Below are 19664 nucleotides of genomic sequence, written 5' to 3'. Positions count from 1 at the left end.
ATCACAACAAGGAGCTCTTTCCAGCCGAGACTATCTGAGGATTTGGTTTCTCACCTAGAGCCGAATTGTATAGGTGGCTTCCATAGATGGGCTGCTTACGCTAGGTCATTTAGATGGTCATGTCTTTTATTTGTGAAAAAGATGTGTATTATGTTGCAGGGAATGGGAAGCCACCAAACATATGCTCTGCTCTGGTCTGATCATTTGAAGGAGTTGCAAGAAGATTTCAGAGTGAGAGAACTTTTTATTACTCCCTGGGCCACATACAAAAGATGAAAGATGATGGTGACTGCTAAAAACATGATGGGTAGTTTGGCAACAATGAAGGGAGTTTTTTATTATATATGCAATAATGCTATTTTTATATTTATTTGGCCATTGAAAAGAATATTTCAAACTGAGGATCTGATATTTATATCTAAGATCCACGAGGAATGGTGATTCTAGGATATCACTTGTGTCCTTTATTGGGTGAGTACTCGTTACTTTTATGCTGCCTTCCATACTTATATTAAGCTCTCTTATCTACGTTGCTTTCTCTTTCCTTAAAAGATTATAATTCTATGATAAACAATAAATTTCATAATAACAAAGATAGTTAAAAGTCATAATTAGTTTTTTTAGAGAAAATAGGAGGTATTATTTAATGAACAAAATGAAAATACAAATAAAAGTAAAGGGGCAACGAGCAGTCACCAAACAAATACAAACAAGCATTTTACAATATGTGGACAAAAATACCCCCGTTACACATGCCTATTCTTATCACTCCCCCTAAAACTGGACTTAGCTGGCCACCATGGACAGTTTGCCTTTAAGGTACCAATGTCGGGCAATGGATAAAGGCTTTTTCGAAAGATCAACAACTTGATTTATGCCTTGAATGAACATGGGCTGCAACTCTTTACTCAACTTTTTCACCAACAAAGTGCTTGTCTATCTCCACGTATTTTATCTTCCCATGTTGCATAGGATCATTGGCTATGGCAACAACACTTTTATTATTGTAGAAGATGAACCGAACCCTAGAGAGAGAGAGAGACGGCTGAACATGAAAACAAAAAACTTAATACATCATTAGGGCTTCTCTCTATATTAAATAGAGAGAGGCAAAACAGAGAAATTACATCTAAGTCCTTATGAAAATAATATTTCAGAAAACCTCTAATAAAGAACAACTTAACCTAAAAACCACCTATTCTCAACACTCCCCCTTAAGCTGGAGCATAGATATCTATCATGCTCAGCTTGTCACAGCATCTAGAGAAATTTGGCCTAGCAAGAGGCTTTGTAAACATATCTGCAACTTGGTCTTCAGACTTTAGGTATTTTGTAGTGATATGACCAGCTTGAATCATATCTTTTACATAGTGGCAATCAACCTCAATGTGCTTTGTTCTCTCATGAAAGACATGATTGTTTGCTATATATGTTGCCGCTTTGTTATCACACATCATGGTCATTGGAGAGGAAACCTTCACCTGGAGATCATTAAGAACAGTGCGAACCCATATCAATTCAGCAGTTGTTTGGGCCATAGCCCGATATTCTGATTCTGCACTCGACCTGGAAACCACATTTTGTTTCTTACTTCTCAATGAAATCAAGTTGTCTCCCAGAAACACACAGAATCCTGTGGTAGACTTTCTATCTACTACAGATCCAGCATAGTCAGCATCAGAATAGGCTACTATCTCCGGAGTTCCACCTTTCTTGAACAGTAACCCCTTTCCAAGAGAGGATTTTAGATATCTGAGAATCATTATGGCTGCATTCCAGTGTATCTCAGTTGGTTTGTCCATGAACTGACTAACTTTGCTTACTGCTAAAGCAATATCTGGTCTGGTCACAGTTACATATAGTAACTTCCCTACTAGGGAGCGATAGCGTTTGCTATCAACAGGTTTTGACCCTTCTTCAACCAACTGAACTTTATGGTCCATGGGAATATTTGCTGGTTTAGCTTCCAACATGCCTGTTTCCTTTAATAAGTCAAGAACATACTTCCGTTGAGACAAAACCATCCCTTCACGGCTTCTAGCAACTTCTATACCCAGAAAATACCTGAGTGAACCAAGGTCTTTTGTAACAAAGTGTTTGTGAAGATGAGCCTTTGTGGCTTCAATAGCTTTCACATCATCTCCTGTAAGAATGATGTCATCCACATATACTACCATAACAACTATGCCAGAGCTAGTTTTCTTTATAAAAAGTGTATGATCTTCTGCTGATCTGTTAAAACCAAAGCTTGACATCACTTCAAACAACTTTTGAAACCATGCACGAGGACTTTGTTTCAAGCCATAAATCGCCTTTCTCAATTTGCACACCTTATGACACTCCCCCTCAACCTCAAAACCTGGAGGTTGTTGCATGTAAACGGTCTCAGAGAGATCCCCATAAAGAAATGCATTTTTCACATCTAATTGACACAAGTTCCAGCCATGCTGAACAGCTACTGAGAGAACAAGACGGATGGTACCCATCCGTGCAACAGGAGAAAAAGTTTCAAAGAAGTCAATTCCATATGTCTGAGTATACCCTTTCGCGACTAATCTGGCCTTGTATCTTTCGATAGAACCATCAGATTTGTACTTTATTGTATATACCCATTTACAACCAACAATGTCAGCATCTGCTGGGGAATCAACTAGATCCCAGGTATGTTGAGATACCAAAGCTGTCATTTCTTCTTGCATAGCCATCTTCCAGCGATTATCAAGTGCTGCCTGCTGATAGTTCAGATGAATGGTTTCAGCAGACAAGGCTGAAATAAAAGACTTCATCTGATGTCCAATTCTGGCATGAGAGACAAAATGAGATATGGGATATAAGGTGCATTGTCTTGTCCCTTTTCGTAGAGCAATAGGCCTGTTATCATCATCCTGAAGATCACTATTGTCAGTAGAACTTACCTCAGGATAAGAAGAAGATGAAGGCTCTTGCGGAAGTGGAGCTCTACGCACATATACCAATGGCGGATTATTAAATCTGGAAGAGGATGAAGTTTGGTTCGGTAAGGAGGGCACAGATTCCAAAGGAAAATGAGGTATAGGTAATGGAAAAGACTCAGCTGGATCAACCTGCAACGGAGAACCAGATTTAGAGTAATATGGAGAGGATTCCAGGAAAGATACGTCTGCACTGACATACTCTCGGCGAGAAATAGGATCATAACATCGATAGCCCTTTTGATTTTTCGGATAACCAATAAATATGCATTTTGTAGCTTGAGCGGCTAATTTATCACGGTCAGGGCCAAGTTTGTGGACAAAACAAACACATCCAAATATTTTTGGTGAGAGAAAAAAGTGGGGCATTAGGTTTTAGGATATGTAATGGAATTTGATCACCCACAGAAGACGAATGCATGCGGTTGATCAGATAGCAAGCAGTGGTAATCGCATCACCCCAGTATAACGCAGGAACATTGGATTAAATCATAATGGTCCTGGCAACATCAAGGAGGTGCCGATGTTTTCGCTCAGCCATCCCATTTTGTTGAGATGAATAGGCACATGAAGTTTGGGGTTGGATGCCATGATCTTGGTAAAATTGTAACAGACCTTTTGATTTAAACTCAACAGCATTATCAGTGCGAACAATCTTGACAATAGATTCAAACTGAGTTTTTATTTCAAGAATTAGGGATTTGATAAGACTTGGAACTTCAGATCGTTCTTTTATTAAAAATACCCATGATAACTTAGATAAATCATCAACAATAATACCGACACTGAGTCCTAGTAGGAATCTTACTAGGACCCCATACATCTGTAATGAAATATGCGGAAAAGCAAAGAGTGCACTAAGCACTTACAACATCTACTAATGAACAAACAAGGAGGGGCTAATACCCAAACCCACAAGAGACAACACAACATAAAAATATAAATGCCTCTTATTGAAAGAGAGAGAGCTCTCAAGAGTACAAAATACAAGAGGGGAGCACCCCTATTTATACACAAGAGAAGGAGAGGGAGAGGGCCAAGAGGCCTTAAAAGGAGAGCCACCTAGGGGGCTCCCCATGTAGTCGTTGGGAGCCCCCAACGGTCACTAATGTGACCGTTGGAGGCCCCATCGACTACATGGTGGGGCCCCTTTTGAGTGAGCAAAAAACAAAACAAAAAAATACATTTTACAAAAAATAAAGAGAAAAATAAACTAAGAAAAACAAGTACCCCTATCGGGTACTTGTGAAATGACAGAAATACCCCTATCGGGTATTATATATATATATATATATATATATGAATTACATATATTTTAACACCCTCCCTCAAGCTTTACGGGGATATAACCGAAAGCTTGTTAAGGAGAAAAAAAAACCGAGGAGCCGCAAGAGCTTTAGTGAAGAAGTCCGCCAACTGGTACTCTGATGTGACGTAAGGTAGTGCTATAGTTCCTCTTAGGTATTTATCCCGAACGTAATGGCAGTCCATCTCAATATGTTTAGTAGGCTCATGGAAGGTGCGATTGCTTGCAATATAGATTGCGCTTTTGTTGTCACAACACATCTTCGAAGGAGTAGAGATGACAATGCCCATATCACTGAGGAGGCTTCTTAGCCACACAAGTTCCATGGTTGTAGTGGCCATAGCACGATATTCTGCTTCCGTCGAGGACAATGATACTTTGTGTTGCTTCTTGCATCTCCACGAAATCATAGAGTCACCTAAGAAAACACAAAAACCGGTAGTTGAGACACGGTCATTGGGATTTCCTCCTCAATCTGCATCGGTATAAGCAATTAAATCAAGTGACGAGGCAGAAGAAAGAAAAACTCCATTAGTTATGGTATTTTTGATATATCTGACAATCCTTAAGACTGCACTCATGTGCACGGTTGTAGGTGCATGTTGAAACTGACTGACAGAGTGGACGACATGAGCAATGTCTGGCCGTGTGATGGATAGGTAGGTTAGAGACCCAACAAGTTGCCGGTAGGGAGTAGGATCCTCGAGAGGTGTTCCATCTTCCAACCTTAATTTTGCATTGATGACTTCTGGGGTTTCTGTCTTCTTGTCATCGGAGATACCCGATTTGGAACAGATGTCAGCAACAAGTTTCATCTGAGAGAGAATGTACCCTCGAGGAGAGTACGCCACTTCAATTCCTAAAAAATATCTTAAGAAACCAAGGTCAGACATATCAAAATTTTCTTTCAAAACCTTTTTAATATCATTAATGCCTTGCTCATCACTTCCTGTGATGATCATATCATCAACATAAAGTAGTAAAATAACTACAGAAGACCCTGCACTTTTCACAAACAAAGCAGTGTCAGTATAACATGAACGAAAATTTAAACTTGTCATTACATTACTAAATTTATCATGCCAAGCCTTTGGAGCTTGTTTTAAACCATATAATGCCTTTTTAAGTTTAAGAATTTTATTTTTACCAATACATACTCCTGGTGGGGGATCCATGTAAACTTCTTCATTTAATTCGCCATTTAGAAATGCATTCTTAACATCAAGTTGATAGATAAGCCATTTCTTTACAGACGCAATAGCAATAAGAGTCCTAACACTAGTCATTCTAGCAACAGGTGCGAAGGTTTCTTCATAATCTATACCATATTCTTGAGCATATCCTTAAGCTACTAATCGTGCTTTATAACGTTTTAATGAACCATCACTCTTGGTTTTAATTTTGAAGACCCATCTACATCCTATTGATTTCTTTCCAGTGGGTAACGAAGTTATTTCCCAAGTTTTTGCTTTTTCAAGGGCACTAAGCTCTAAGTTCATGGCTTCAACCCATTGGGGAATATTTTTGGCCTCATTATAGTGTGAAGGTTCATGAAATGAATGTAATGCAATTAGACATGCTCTATATCTAGGAGTTAGGGACTCATAGGAAACAAACCTATTTGGAGGATTGGAGATCCGACTGGATCTCCTTAAAGATGTTTCTTCAATGTCGGATCCTTGAGAGTATTTTTCTAAGGCACTTATCTGAGTTTGTTGACCACGCCTAACATATGTTTGGATTGGTCTATTATTCTCATCTACAGCATTATCAAGAGGGATTTCCTCTAGTTCATTCAAAGACTCATTAGAGATTTCCTATTCTTGAGGAGTCTCATCTTTTTGAGATAGAAGATCAAATAAAAAAGTATATTCACTTTCGTCAATATCTTTAGTTTTCACAAAACCATTTTCATTTTCCAAAAATGTTACATCTTTGGATACATAGAGTTTGTTATTTTTCAAGTCAAAACATCTAAAACCCTTTTGATTTTCTCCATAACCCAAGAAAACGCATTCAATAGCTTTAGGAGATAATTTGTCCCGTTTATGAGTAAGGACAAAACATTTGCATCCAAAAACTCTTAATCTATTGAAGTCAGGTGTTCTTTCAAATAGTTTTTCGTATGGAGATGTATTTTGTAAGGATGAAGATATCATTCTATTTATTAAATAAGTTGAGGTTAAGGCCGCTTCGGCCCAAAAATTCTTTGGAATTTCTTTGGAAATAAGGAGTGTCCTAGTGGTTTCCATGATATGTTTATGCTTTCTTTCGGCCAAGCCGTTTTGTTGAGGAGTCCTAGGACACGATCTTTGATGACAAATCCCATTTACTTCTAAATAGTTTTGAAATTCATTTGATAAATATTCTCCACCCGAATCGGATCTAAGAGTAGAGATATTACTTGAAAATTGATTTTTAACTATCATATGAAATTTTTTAAAAAACTCAAAGACTTCGGATTTTAAATTGAGAAAGTAGATCCATACATACCTAGTATAGTCATCGATGAAAGTGACATAATAGGAGTATCCTCCTTTAGACATGACGGGGGAAGGACCTCAAACGTCCGAATGGACTAACTCAAAAGGTCTTTTGGATACAAAAGTCCGGTTTGGAAAAGGAGTAGATTTCATTTTGCCAAAAATACAATTCTTGCAAACAAAATGTTTCTCATTACAAAATTTCTTTCCAAATGGAAAGGAGTACATTTTTGAGAAACTTGGATGTCCAAGTCTTTGATGCCAAATATCAATATTTTTATCTTGGACATGGTTACAAAAAGAGTTAATGGGGAGTTTCAAGTTGCTCATGTAATAGAGATCTCCCCTTCTATGGCCTTGCCCAATCAGCTTCCCGGACCGGAGATCCTGTATAGAGCAATCCTTAGTTGAGAAGGAGATTTTACATCCATGATCGCATATTTGAGCAACAGAGAGGAGATTTAAATTAAGTTGAGGTACAACTCTCACGTTTGGCACAAAGAAGTCTTTTGAAAAGTTTAAGGTTCCAAGACTTTTAACTTGTAAAGATGTACCATCGGCAGTTGAAACATAGGAGTTTTTAAAATTATTACATAAATCGGAAAGCTCATTTTCAAGGGGGGTCATATGGAAGGAAGCTCCAGAGTCAAGGATCCAAGACGACATACCTGGAGGAGAGGAGGAAGCTACGGCGGCACCCGAAGTTGATGGAATCTTGAGTAGAGTTTGTAGTGCCTCCGATAGTTGAGCAAGAGAAAAAGAGTCCGTTCCTTTGATTGCTTCCTCTTTCTTTTGAGTAGCTTCTTCAACGGAAGCAACTTTATTTTTTGGTGCTTCATTCAACTTAGGGCAATTAGGTCTTATATGACCCGGTTCTTGACAATGATGGCAAATGGCTTTTCTATAGTTGCCATTATAGTTATTTTGTCTTCCAAAATGTGGAGGTTTGTAGGTTTTCATATGGTTGCCGGGTTTGGATACGGCCAAGACATCATTTCCTCCTTTAATCATGCCAAGACGGGTTTCTTCTTGGCATATTTCGGCAATGGCATCTTCCAAGGGAAGAAGCTTTGATCTATGTAGGAGGGAGGATCTAACTTGTTCATATTCGGGCCTAAGCCCATGTAAAAATTGGAAAAAGTGTTTTTTTTCCATTTGTTCTCTCCTTAATTCCACATCTATACTAGAAACCCATTTTGGTTCTAGTAAGGATAGCTCATCCCATAGAGGGCCAAGAGTGCTAAAGTAATCCCTAACACTCATTTCTCCTTGCTTGATAGTCCGAATTTTTTCTTGAAGAAAGAATTGACGAGCAAGGTATTTTTGTGTAAACATACCTTTCATGAAGAACCATGCTTCATTTGCCATCCTAAATTTGGCAATGTTGGCGCAAATCTTGAGCTCCACATTATTCATGAACCAAGCAAGAATCTTGGCATGCTTACTCTCCCAATCTTCTATTTTAGATTGGTGATCTTCAATGGCCTTTATGCGGGCATCTTCTTTAAGAGCTTTTTCTTGATCGCCTTCCATCTTAGTTAGTTGGAGTTGTGGTTCCGGAATGGTGCCCATAACGTATCCCCAAAGCTTTTTCCCTTTGAGGTTGTTTTCCATGGCGGTGGCCCACATCATGTAGTTGGAACCATTGAGCTTGAAGGAGAGATCAATCTTTTGTTCTCCTTCCATAACAACCACTTACAAGAGAATATCAAGGAGAGAGAAACAAAAAACAAATATAGCTACACCACTAGCTATATTAAAAAGAAGAGCATACACAAGGCTCTGATACCATGTAATGAAATATGCGGAAAAGCAAAGAGTGTACTAAGCACTTACAACATCTACTAATGAACAAACAAGGAGGGGCTAATACTCAAACCCACAAGAGACAACACAACATAAAAATATAAATGCCTCTTATTGAAAGAGAGAGAGCTCTCAAGAGTACAAAATACAAGAGGAGAGCACCCCTATTTATACATAAGAGAAGGAGAGGGAGAGGGCCAAGAGGCCTTAAAAGGAGAGCCACCTAGGGGGCTCCCCATGTAGTCGTTGGGAGCCCCCAACGGTCACTAATGTGACCGTTGGAGGCCCCATCGACTACATGGTGGGGCCCCTTTTGAGTGAGCAAAAATCAAAAAAATAAAAATACATTTTACAAAAAATAAAGAGAAAAATAAACTAAGAAAAACAAGTACCCCTATCGGGTACTTGTGAAATGACAGAAATACCCCTATCGGGTATTATATATATATATATATATAAATATATATATATATATAAATATATATATATATATATATATATATATATATATATATATATATATATATATATATATATATATATATATATATATGAATTACATATATTTTAACAACATCTGCATGAAGAAGTTCAAAAACTTTATTACTAGACTGACTCTGACTCAAAGGGAACGAACTTCGATGATGCTTGCCCAACTGACATGCTTCACACTGAAATGATGTGGTGGAAGGAATCTGAGGAAAGACCGACCAAAGCTTTGACAATGAAGGATGACCAAGACGACGATGCCACTGAACAGGGCTGAATGAATGTTCCACTGCAGCATGAACAGAACCCATTGGATGATGTAGGTAGTAAATTCCATTTTCTTCATAGCCTCCACCAATCTTCTTCCTCGTCAGCAAATCCTGAAAATGACAACCCATTGGATCAAATATTACTCTACAATTTTGTTCTTTTATAAGGCAACTAACAGAAAGTAAACTTTGAGAAAAGTTTGGAGCATGAAGAGCATTTTTCAACTGTAATGAGGAGGATATAGAAATATTTCCCTGACCAACAACCGGGGAGGAGCTCCCATCGGCTAATGAGACTCCAAGTTGAGCCTTAATGACCTTTAGATCTGAAAAAACACGTGAATTTCCACACAAATGTCTGGATGCACCAGAGTCAATAACCCACTTGCTATCATTCGGATGGAGATGATTCCCGGTTGAATAGGCAATACCAGCTACAGGAGAAGTGGAACTCAAAGGTCGAAGAGCAATCAACTCATCATATTCCGCACGACTAAGGGTGATACTACTTTCATTTGCAGTGATATTCTCTTGTGCATTTGTTGCCTCAATAGTAGTAACATGAGCTTTAGGGTTATATGACTTTGATGCAGAAGAGATTGGCCGACCATGCTTATCCCAACAACGATCTTCTAAATGTCCAGATTTTCCACAGAATGTACATTGAAGCTTTCCTCTGCCTCCCATACCACGTCCACGTCTTCTGATATTATGAATATTTCCACGGCCATAACTAGATGGGACAACAAGAGCAGATGTCTGAGTCACAGGCTAAGATTGTGGCAGAGATATCGCAAGTCTACTCAGACGATTGTAAGCGTCAACAAGAGTGAGAACATCTGAACCAGTCAACATTTGAACTTTTGCAACAGAAAAATCTGAAGAGAGACCTGTAAGAAAACGAGCAACCATGGTTTGTTCTTGATGATCCTTTTGCTTCGAGCAACACAGAGGCCGGTGAACATTAAGTCTTTCAAACACAGCTTTGACAGAGGCATAGTATTGGGCCAAGGTCTGATCTCCCTGTTGCAAGTTATATATTTCCTGTTCGACTTGTAGGATACGACTCACATTCGTTTCTTGTGAGTATGTATCACGAAGATTGTCCCACATTAGTTTGGCTGTATTATAGTAGATCAATCCATCTGCAATATGGGGTTCGACACTGTTCATGATCCATGACATAACTATGTCATTATCTTCATCCCAAGTAACATATTTTTCCAATTTCTCAATGGGTTCGCCTTCCAACAAAATATGTTTTCGACGATGTCCAGATACCGACATCATAAAAGTTCTGGACCACCTGGCATAGTTGGTTTCATTCAACCTAACAGAAGAGCCATACGAGAAGGGGTTGGCAAACGCCTTATACTCCCCAATATGTTCCATTTTGGAATCACCTTTCGACGTTTCAGCCATACCAAAAAAAAACTCACTTGAACAACAAGTGTTCAAGAAGAAATTTTTTCTTCAACTCAGCAGGAAACCACACCTGCTGTTCCATAAAATAAAGTTCAATCCAGCAGGAAATCACATCTGCTATTTTCCATGACAGAAGAGTAACTTCAGCTTCCGTGCTTCCTTAAAAACAACACTCGACACAACAGGGAGTCACTGAAAAACATATTCTGAAATAAACCAACCCACAAAAAAAAAAAACTAAATTTCAGTTGCTGTAGATACCACAGAAATCCTGAACATTGCTGCACCCAAACACATCACCACACATGATAGAATGCAGTCGTAAAACACAATGTTCACTAAACCTGCTGTTCTCCAACATATAAGGCATGACATCCAGTAAATATCACACACAATCAGCTTCTGCAAGAAATCAACACTTACGGCCACACAAAAAAATTTTCTGTTGCTCCCAAACAGCAGGAACACACCTCGACAAGAATTCAGCACTCACGACAACAGAAAAAAAATTCTGTTACTTCCAACCATCAGGAATACCCTTCGACAACTTATGAACCAAAAACAAAACTCGTCATAGCAGCAACAAGACTCGGCACCACCAGGTCGCAACAGGAAATCCAGATGAGGAGAACTGATTTAGATTTTCTCCTAAGATCTGAACCGCAATCAAACTCCCAACAGCGTAGGTAGTCACGAGGAGAGAAAACAAAAAGAAGGACGAGGAGATACGACACCCACAACAGGCATCCACGACCAACAGATGATACGACACCCACAACAGGCATCCACGACCAGCAGAATGCCCAGAATTTTTTTTTTTAAATTGCTGACCTGATTAGAAACATTACTCAGCGTGATCGAAGTTTGATCACGATCATGAAAGCCTCCACGATCGACTGTGTTCTGGTAAAACACGATCACGCTCCCACGTCACAGTCGATATCTCGATCACGCTCCCACGTCACAGTCGATCACATTCCCACGATCGGCTGAGCTTTGATACCATGTAGAAGATGAACCGAACCCGAGAGAGAGAGAGAGAGAGAGAGAGAGAGAGAGAGAGAGAGAGAGAGAGAGAGAGAGAGAGAGAGAGAGACGGCTGAACATGAAAACAGAAAACTTAATACTTCATTAGGGCTTCTCTCTATATTAAATAGAGAGAGGCAAAACAGAGAAATTACATTTAAGTCCTTATGAAAATAATATTTCAGAAAACCTCTAATAAAGAACAATTTAACCTAAAAACCACCTATTCTCAACAATTATCATAGAAGAGTAATGATCTCCGAATACTTTGATGCAAGGACCCAAACAAATGTTTTATCCATAAAACTTCTGATGTCATAGCTGCCATTATATTCTGCTTCAGTACTTAATTGAGCAACTGTCTTTTGCTTTCTATTAGACCAAGATATCAAATTTGACCCAAGAAAAACACCATAACCAGTAATAGACCGTCTAGAAATCGGATCCGCTGCCCAGTTGGCATCCGAATAAGCCATGACAAGGGACAATGATTCATCATACATCTATAAATAACACATTACATGCGACCTTTTCTTGTTTGGAGAATATTAATTATCTGCTATAGTATGACCACTGGGAATAAGTCCCCTTTTAAATAGACCCTTTATGAAGCCCAATCTTAACTAAGGATATGCTCACTTTTCTGTATGTAGTTTTTAAAATAGCTTCTGTCGCATCATACATATCTTAAATAATTTGGCTATTTACATATGTGATCTCTTTACTCGTTAGAGTTGGTCACATTAAGTTTTGCAAAATGGTGTCATAATGCTATTTAAATTAATGAAAACCATTTGGAAATCTTGTCTTAACTTGTCTGTGTTATAGATCTTCATGGCATGAACCAAATTGCTTTTCAGAAAAGTATGAATCTGTTCTTAAACATGATTCCTTTATTCTTTTTGAGATTTATAATATGATATAAGTTTAATATCTTAATGGTTTATTAAGTTCTAAATATCCCCCTTGCTAAATATTTGAACTAAGATGCACTTCCTTTCACTGGCTATTTTCTTTGAAGTCACAATATTGATATATTGTAATATCGTGCTTTTTCACACTTAGCCAAATTATGATTTTTCGAAAATTTGGCTAAGTCTGAGAGAAAAATCGATTGCACCCCATTATTTAGACCAATGTTTTTGAGTCTGAGCCTGACTCAGGTCTCATATACAAGGTCGAGACGAGCCAATCGAAGCGTAAGAAAAAGTTTTAAATTCGACCTTTAAATTCAAGCGAAATTTAGGTTATTTTCGGGTAGAATTCGGAATTTGATAGTAGTGTAATATGTCTTTGGATTCGTCTCGAAATGCCGAGCGCAACGATATGTTATTTTGCTAAATTCGAGTTCCAGTTGGCTCGAAAATCATGTTTTTCTGAAAAAGGAGCAGTTTGTCGGTTTGGATCCGGATTCGGATCCAATGCTTATGATCCGAATTACTATGGATTTAGATCTTATTTAAGACCTACTTTTTGGAATTTAATCCAGATCTTGATCCATTTTCGTTTTGGGTATGGGTTTGGATTTTGGATCTAGATCCAGATCCAAATCCAATGCCCAACGTTTTTACAAGCTTTAAATTTCAGTTAGGGGCTTTAAATTAGAGTTAATTAAGTATAAAAAGTCTTCCTAGTCAATTTGACTATTTTTGGAAGCTTTTAAACAATTAATAATTAATAAATATAAAAAAAATTAATTATTTAATTAATTTTTATTAATTCCGAGTTTGTAATTAGGGCTGAGTAGGACCTCTTAAAAGAGTCCTCCTACTTACCTAAGAAGGCTTAAGAAGTATTAAGAAAGACTTTTAAAAGAATTGGAAAGTTTTGAAAAAAAGCCAACATGAAAATTTTTAAAATTTTGGAAACTTGAGAAAGAGAGAGAGAGAGTTTCACATATTGGAAACTCTCCTTCTCCAGCTCATTTAGAGAGGGCTGGAGAAGGGGGGGAGGTGTCACCTCTCTCTCACTCTATTTAAGAAAAAGAAAAAAGAAAGAGGGAAAGAGGAGAGAGACAGAGAGGGAAAGAGAGGAAAGAGGAAGAAGAAAAAGAGGGGGGAGCCTTCTTCTCCAACAATCCCTTTTCCACCATCATCTTTCATTTTTCTCCAGATTTTACGAAGGTATGGGTCTTCTCTTTTGATTTCAAGTGAGAAATCAAATGCCGGTTTGATTTTATGCCATATCTAAGATGGAATTTCGTAGAAAAGCGTTTATATGGCTGAGTTTTTCAAAAAAAAAAATACAGATCATCCTCCATGGCTGATTTCTTGTTTTCTTTCATCTTGTTCATGAGAAAAAAAAATTCTGTACTTGTTATAGCAGATTTGTTTTTATGTAGGAGTGGTTCTTTTAGAACCCTCTTGGGTGAATATCGATGTCCATGAGCGGATCTTGATATGGGCTGGTTTGATGCATGAGAATATAGGTTGCAAACCTATTGTATGCATGTATTTCTCAGAAAAAAAATTGTGCATAATGTTTTGTTTATTGAGAAAGCTGATTATGCATGCATTCTTGAATGAAAAATCTTGATTAAGCTTATTGCTCATGTTATATTACTGAACATGCATAGGTTTTAATTTGTTTTCATAAGCATATGTGCATGTGAGCATGCTTAAACATGTATATTTGTGTAATAGCCGGAAAAAAAAAATTGGACCCGGATCGGATCTAGATTTGGACCTGACCTGGATCGAAAGGGAGAGGCGGTCGGGCACAGCCTTACCACCTCCCTCGGGTCTTCTATAGACAGCGAGGCAGGGGGTTTCAAATACGACCCCCCCCCGTAATGAAATATGCGAAAAAGAAATGTATGTCCTACAATGGACATTCACACATAGAAATCAAAGAACAAGTCCAAAAGAGGACATACACAAAAGCCAATAATGGCTAGAAAGCATAAAATCTTATAAAGGCACTAAAAGGCTTGAAGAAGTCCCACTTATAAAGGGGGAGACCCCACTTATTTATAGGCAAGAGAGGAGTGAGGGAGAGTTAGAGAAAAGAAAGAGAGAGGGACCATTGGGAGTCCCAACAAGGAGTCGTTGGGCTCCCAACGGTCACAATTGTGACCGTTGGGGGCCCAACGACTCTTTGTTGGGGCCCCCAATGGATGTGCATTTAATGCACAAAAGGTACAAAAAAACAAAAAAGAAATAAGAAAAGATAGGAAAAGAAAAAAGGCAAAAAGAAGAAAAAGAAAAAGTCTACAATGCCCCTATTGGGCGAGTTTACAGAACTACCCCTTATCGGGTAGTGTATGATAAATATATATATATATATATATTTATATATAGATTACATATATTTTAACACCCTCCCTCAAGCTTTACAGGGATACAACGGAAAGCTTGTTGAGAAGAAACATGAAATGAGGAGCAACAAGAGCTTTGGTGAAGAAGTCCGCCAACTGGTACTCGGATGTGACGTAGGGCAGTGCTATGGTTCCTTTTAGGTATTCATCTCGAACATAGTGGCAATCCATCTAAATGTGTTTAGTACGCTCATGGAAGGTGTGGTTGCTTGCAATATAGATAGCACTCTTGTTATCACAACGCATCTTCGAAAGAATTGAGATGACGATGCCCATATCACAGAGGAGACTTCTAAGCCACACAAGCTCCATGGTTGTAGTGGCCATTGCACAATATTCCGCTTCAGTTGAGGATAATGACACTTTATGCTGCTTCTTGCATTTCCAAGAAATCATAGTCACCTAAGAAAACACAAAAACCAGTGATTGAGACTCTATCATTGAGATTTCCTCCCCAATCAACATCTGTATAAGCAATTAAATCAAGGGATGATGAAGATGAAAGGAAAACTCCCTTAGTTATGGTGTTTTTAATATATCTGACAATCCTTAAGACTGCACTCATGTGCACAGTTGTAGGTGCATGTTGAAACTGACTGACAGAGTGAACTGCATGAGCTATGTCTGGCCGAGTGATGGATAAGTATGTCAGAGACCCAACGAGTTGATGGTAGGGAGTAGGATTCTCGAGAAGTGTCCCATCTTCCAACCTTAGCTTTGCATTGATAACCTCAGGGGTTTCTGTCTTCTTATCATCCGAAATTCCAGACTTGGAACAAATGTCAGCAACAAGTTTCATCTGAGAGAGAATATACCCTCGGGGAGAATATGCAACTTCAATACCTAGAAAATATCTTAAGAAACCAAGGTCAGACATGTCAAAATTTTCTTTTAAAATTTTCTTAATATCACGGATTCGTTGCTCATCACTTCCAGTGATGATCATATCATCAACATATAGTAGTAGAATAACTACAGAGGACCCTGTACTTTTCACAAATAATGTAGTGTCAGTATAACATGAACGGAAATTTAAGCTAGTCATTACATTGCTAAATCTGTCATGCCAAGCCTTTGGAGCTTGTTTTAACCCATATAGTGCCTTTTTTAGTTTAAGAATTTTATTTTCACCAATAGATACTCCTGGTGGAGGATCCATATAGACCTCTTCACTTAGTTCGCCATTAAGAAATGCGTTCTTAACATCCAATTGATAGATAGGCCATTTTTTAACGGATGCAACCGCAATAAGAGTCCTAACACTAGTCATTCTAGCTGCGAAGGTTTCTTCATAGTCTATTCCGTACTCTTGAGCATATCCTTTGGCTACCAACCTAGCTTTATAACGTTCTAATGACCCATCACTTTTAGTTTTATTTTTGAAGACCCATCTACATCCAATAGACTTCTTTCCAGTGGGTAATGAATTTATTTTCCAAGTTTTAGCCTTTTCAAGGGCACTAAGTTCTAGTTTCATGGCTTCAACCCATTGAGGAATGTTTTTGGCTTCATTATAGTGTGATGGTTCATGATAAGAGCCTAATGCAATTAGGCATGCCCTATATTTAGGTGTTAGGGACTCATAGGAAACAAACCTATTAGGAGGATTGAAGATTCGGCTAGATCTCCTTAAAGAGGTTTCTTCTATGTTGGAATTTTGAGAATATTTTTCTAAAGCGCTTATGGGAGTTTCTTGACCACGCCTAGCATAGGTTTGAATTGACCTACTTTCAAAATTATTACTTCCATTTTCAACATTACTAAGAGGAGTATCCTCTAAATCATTAGGAACATCCTCTTCGTGAGGAGTCACATCTTCTTGAGAGAGAAGATCAAATAAGAAAGCATATTCGCTTTCATCAATATCTTTATTTTTCTCAAAGCCGTTCTCATTTTCTAAAAAGGTAACATCTTTGGATACATATAGTTTGTTGCTTTTGGGGTTGAAGCACCTAAAACCTTTTTGATTTTCTCCGTATCCTAAAAACACACATTCGATAGCTTTGAGAGATAACTTATCTCTTTTATGTGTAAGGACAAAACACTTACACCCAAAAATTCTTAATCTATTAAAATCGGGTGTTCTTTCAAAGAGTTTTTCATATGGAGATATATTTTGTAGGGATGAGGATATCATTCTATTTATCAAATAAGTGAAAGTTAAGGCGGCTTCGGCCCAATAGCATTTTGGAATTTCTTTGGAAATGAGAAGAGTCCTAGTGGTTTCCAAGATGTGTCTATGCTTTCTTTCGGCTAGACCGTTTTGTTGGGGAGTCCTAGGACATGACCTTTGATGACAAATGCCATTGGTTTCCAAGTATTCTTGAAATTCATTTGATAGATATTCTCTACCGGAATCGGATCGAAAAATGGAGATATTAGTTGAAAATTGATTTTTGACAATCATATGAATTTTTTTAAAGAAATTAAAAACTTCGGATTTTAGATTGAGAAAATAAATCCACACATATCGAGTGAAATCATCAATGAAAGTAACATAATATGAGTATCCTCCTTTTGATATGACCGGAGAAGGACCCCAAACATCCGAATGGACTAATTCAAAGGGTCTTTTGGACACAAATGTTTTCTTTGGAAAAGGGGTGAATTTCATTTTTCCAAAAATACAACTCTTGCAAACAAAATGTTTCTCATTACAAAATTTCTTTTCAAAAGGAAAGGAGTACATTTTTGAGAAGCTTGGATGTCCAAGTCTTTGATGCCAAGTTTCAATATTTTTATCTTGGACATGATTACAAAATGAGTTAGTGGGAAGTTTCAAATTGTTCATGTAGTAGCGATCTCCCCTCCTATGGCCTTGCCCAATCCGCTTCCTGGACTGGAGATCCTGTATAGAGCAATCCTTAGTTGAGAAGGAGATTTCACATCCATGATCACATATTTGAGAGACAGATAAAAGATTTAAATTAAGTTGAGGTACTACTCTTACATTTGGCACAAAAAAATCTTTTGAAAAGTCTAAGGTTCCAAAACTTTTAACTTGTAAAGAGGTACCATCGGCGGTGGAAACAAAAGAATTTTTGGAGTTGCTACATACATTGGATAGTCTATTTTCAATAGGGGTCATATGAAAAGATGCTCCAGAATCAAGAATCCAAGAAGGCGTACCTAGAGGAGAAGAAGTGGCAATGGCGGCTCCCGAAGTTGACGGCGATTTGAGTAGAATTTGAAGTGCTTCAGATAGTTGAGCAAGGGAAAATGACTCTTTCCTTTTCATTGGCTCCTCCTTCTTTTGTGGGATTTCTTCAATAATAGCAACTTTACCTTTTGGAGGTTCATTTATCTTTGGACAATTAGGTCTTATATGACCCGGTTCTTGACAATGATGGCAAATGACTTTCCTATAATTGCCATTATAGTTATTTTGCTTCCCAAAGTGTGGAGGCTTATAAGCTTTCATATGATTGCCAAGTTTAGACACGACAAAAACTTCATCTCCTCTTTTAATCATGCCAAGACACGTTTCTTCTTGGCATATTTCGGCTATGGCATCTTCCAATGGAAGCGGTTTTGATCTATGAAGAAGGGAGGACCTAACTTGTTCATATTCGGGCCTAAGCCCATGTAAAAATTGGAAAAAGTGTTCTTTTTCCATTTGTTCTCTTCGCATTTCCACATCTTCACTAGATACCCATTTGGGTTCAAGAAGGGATAGCTCATCCCATAAAGGTCCAAGAGTGCTATAGTAATCTCTTACACTCATTTCACCTTGGTTAATGGTACAAATTTTTTCTTGGATATAAAATTGACGAGCAAGGTCTTTTTGGGTATACATACCTTTCATAAAGAACCATGCTTCATTTGCTAGGCGGAATTTAGCAATGTTGGCGCAAATCTTTAGTTCCACGTTGTTCATGAACCATGCAAGAATTTTTGCATGCTTACTTTCCCAATCTTCTACCTTGGATTGATGATCTTCAATAGCCTTCATGCGAGCATTTCCTTCTAGAGTTTTTTCTTGATCACCATCCATTTTCGTAAGTTGAAGTTGAGGTTCCCTAATGGTGCCCATAACATATCCCCAAAGCTTTTTACCTTTGAGGTTGTTCTCCATGGCGGCGGCCCACATCATGTAGTTAGTACCATTAAGCTTGAAGGAGAGATTAATCTTTTGTTCTCCTTCCATCATATAATCAAGAATGGAGGACAAACCAATAGAGAGGTAAAACTAGGCAACTAGCTATATGAATCAAGAGCACAACCAAGGCTTTGATACCATGTAATGAAATATGCGGAAAAGAAATGTATGCCCTACAATGAACATTCACACATAGAAATCAAAGAACAAGTCCAAAAGAGGACATACACAAAAGCCAATAATGGCTAGAAAGCACAAAATCTTATAAAGACACTAAAAGGCTTGAAGAAGCCCCACTTACAAAGGGGGAGACCCCACTTATTTGTAGGCAAGAGAGGAGTGAGGGAGAGTTAGAGAAAAGAAAGAGAGAGGGACCATTGGGAGTCCCAACAAGGAGTCGTTGGGGGCACAACAACTCTTTGTTGGGCCCCCCAATGGCTGTGCATTTATTGCACAAAAGGTACAAAAAAACAAAAAAGAAATAAGAAAAAATA

The 19664-nt window shown here is 38.1% G+C and overlaps 1 protein-coding gene across 1 annotated transcript in view; it reads left to right on the top strand.

The window, feature by feature from the left end:
• The window catches only part of LOC149827990 (uncharacterized), a 74662-nt gene that overhangs the window by 17702 nt on the left and 37296 nt on the right, over positions 1-19664 (top strand). The gene's annotated exons all lie outside the window — the stretch shown is intronic.

This window comes from Nuphar pumila, chromosome 10 (assembly GCF_984573655.1).
Source record: "Nuphar pumila chromosome 10, dmNupPumi1.hap1.1, whole genome shotgun sequence".
NCBI lineage: Eukaryota > Viridiplantae > Streptophyta > Magnoliopsida > Nymphaeales > Nymphaeaceae > Nuphar > Nuphar pumila.
Note: the sequence above shows the minus strand (reverse complement) of the source record. Positions and strands in the feature narration are given on the sequence as shown.